The sequence below is a fragment of the Herpailurus yagouaroundi genome, unplaced genomic scaffold (assembly GCF_014898765.1).
Source record: "Herpailurus yagouaroundi ecotype Mexico unplaced genomic scaffold, PumYag 162, whole genome shotgun sequence".
NCBI lineage: Eukaryota > Metazoa > Chordata > Mammalia > Carnivora > Felidae > Herpailurus > Herpailurus yagouaroundi.
Window position 1 is genome coordinate 7701458 of NW_024412403.1, and position 2612 is coordinate 7704069.

A 2612-nucleotide genomic window follows, 5' to 3' on the forward strand; every position below is an offset into this window, starting at 1 on the left:
TGCTGAAAGGGGTGACTTACAGCCCTGGACTTACACCTCGCCACCCCATCTTCTCAGAGAACCTGCTCGTAACAGCCTGTGCATCCGGGCCCGGCAGGGAGGTGAGGGAGAAAGCACTGAAATGATTTTCTACAAATTAATTTTCCTGCCAAGGCGGCAAGCTGTTTGGGCCCAGATGGGTGGGCTTTCTTTCAGCATCTGAGAAGTTCTACTGAAAAATAAATATGTACATTCACATCTATTCACTGAGCTCCCTGTGGGAACTCCTAAACTACCACATTACCAAGCAGGAAGAAAGAATCCAGAAACAAGGTCCCCACTCGTTCTCAGTGACAAGCTCATAGAGCTGCAGATGCTAGAAATCACGTCCATTTCACTGATGGCGAAACAGAGGCCCAGAGGCGAGGTAACTTTCTTGAGACCTCACAGTTGGTCACTGGCCAACTCGTTCCCTGATTCTCACACCACCGTAAGGTCTGGCCAGTGCCCCCACGGGATTCCTGAGAGACAGGGATGACAGACTTAGCTAATAAAAATACGGGGCAGGGGCACCTGGGTGGCTCAGTCGGTAAGCGTCCGACTTCAACTCAGATCATGATCTCACGGTTCGTGAGTTCGAGTCCCCGCATCGGGCTCTGTGCTGACAGCTCGGAGCCTGGAGCCCGCTTCGGATTCTGTGTCTCCCTCTCTCTCTGCCCCTCCCCCACTGACGCTCTCTCTCTCTCTCTCTCTCAAAAATAAATAAACACTAAAAATAAATTGCTGATTGAAATTTTTGACAGCTTTATTGAGGTACAATTGATATACAAAAACACTGCACATATTTAACGTACTCAGCCTGATGAGTTTGGACATCTCCACCCCCACGATACCATCACAATTGAGGTAATAAACATATCCGTCACCTCCCAAAGTTTCCTTGTGTCCCTTTGCTTGTTTGAAATTTATTATAGCAATGTATATTATCGAAAGCCTTGGCTTGTTTTCACCGTATTTATTCACATCTTTCCAAGACCCGGTATGGGATGGAAGGCCAGGATTACACGTGCACTCTCCTGGCCACCCTGGATGGCCACGGCTGGGATACAGTGAATTATGATCACTCCCAAAGGCAAGACAAAGTCACTGGTACTCAAGAAAGCTCCTCAGCAGTCAAGACAGAAGCAGGCTTTAATGAATGAAAAGTACTGGAAGACAGAGGATGGGGGGAGCCTGTGGATAAGGGCCAGGGGACACTCAGGGAAGCGCACGGGGTGTCTCTCTGATCTGGACTCTCGTGCCAACGGAGAGAGAAATGAGCCAGAGCCTTACGTCAACACGGGCTGGGCGCCTTGGCCTTTGCAGGCCGTAGGCTGGGTTTCTTCTCACGGCCCGTAGGGACGCAGAACTGAAATGTTCTCTTCTCTGAGCAAACCCCCCCACACCACGTTCTAACCTCATTCTCACGTCACCCAAGTTTTCCAGGTCTTCTAAGCTGGACTTATGCCAAGGCTCCTGGACAACCAACACGGTAGAGCATCAGTGAGGCACCAAGCCCCTGCCCAGACCCGAAGCACACAGAGTCCTGTTACTCGCAGGTTTCGGTATTCGCAAATTCACCTGCCCCATTAAATTTATCTGCGGCCACAAAACCAACGCCGTGGTGTTTAGTAGCAATTTGCAGGCGTGCGCAGAGCGGGGACAAATTTGACTCGCCCAGTATTCGTGTTCCCAGCTGGGGCTGAACAAGGCAATACTCTGCCTTCTCGCTTCCACTCTCACACCGCAGACAAGGGTCCTTCTCCTCGTCTGTTCAGTGCCAACCCCGCCGTTTTGCACTCTTATGCTTTTTATTGGTGATTTTGCGGTTTAAAATGGCTCCGCGTGACGTGTGGTGCTGAAGTGCTGTGTGGATCCCTGAGTACAAGAAGGCCATATGTGCCTGCGGAAGAAAATGTGTGTGTTAAGTAAGCTTCCCTCAGGCAAAAGTGATAGTGCCATTGGCCATGAGCGCCATGCTAAAGAATCAACAATATGTATTAAATAAGGTGTCTTTAAACAGACACATGGGGCCCCTGGGTGGCTCAGTCAGTGAAGCATCTGATTCTTGATTTCAATTCAGCTCATGGTCTCAGTGTTTATGAGATCAAGCCCGTGTCAGCCCCTACGCTCAGTGTGGAGCCTGCTCGGAATTCTCTCTCTCCCTCCCCCACTCTCTGCCCCTCCTCCACTCGTGCATATGCTCTCTCTCTCTCTCTCTGTGTCTCTCAAAATAAATAAATTTAAAGATAAATAAATAAATAAATAAATAAATACACAGACACACACATAAAACAAGGTTAGGTATCGATCTGTTGATGAAGAGGTTGTGGCCAAAGTCTCCCGGGAACCTAGCCCATAATTTCTTCTGGAAGCAAAGATGGATTCACTATTCACTAATTCAGTGTTTGCGGCAACTTTAGAGAACACGAGTACCGTGCGTGAGAATCGGTTGCACCAGGAGAGACTTGGGCTGGGCCATCAAGTCCACGTAGGAGAACACGCAGGGTGGGGAAGAAGCAAAGGTCCCATGGCCTTAAGCCATGGCCCGTCTCCCCTTTGTCCACAGCCCTCATGCCCATTGACATAACGCA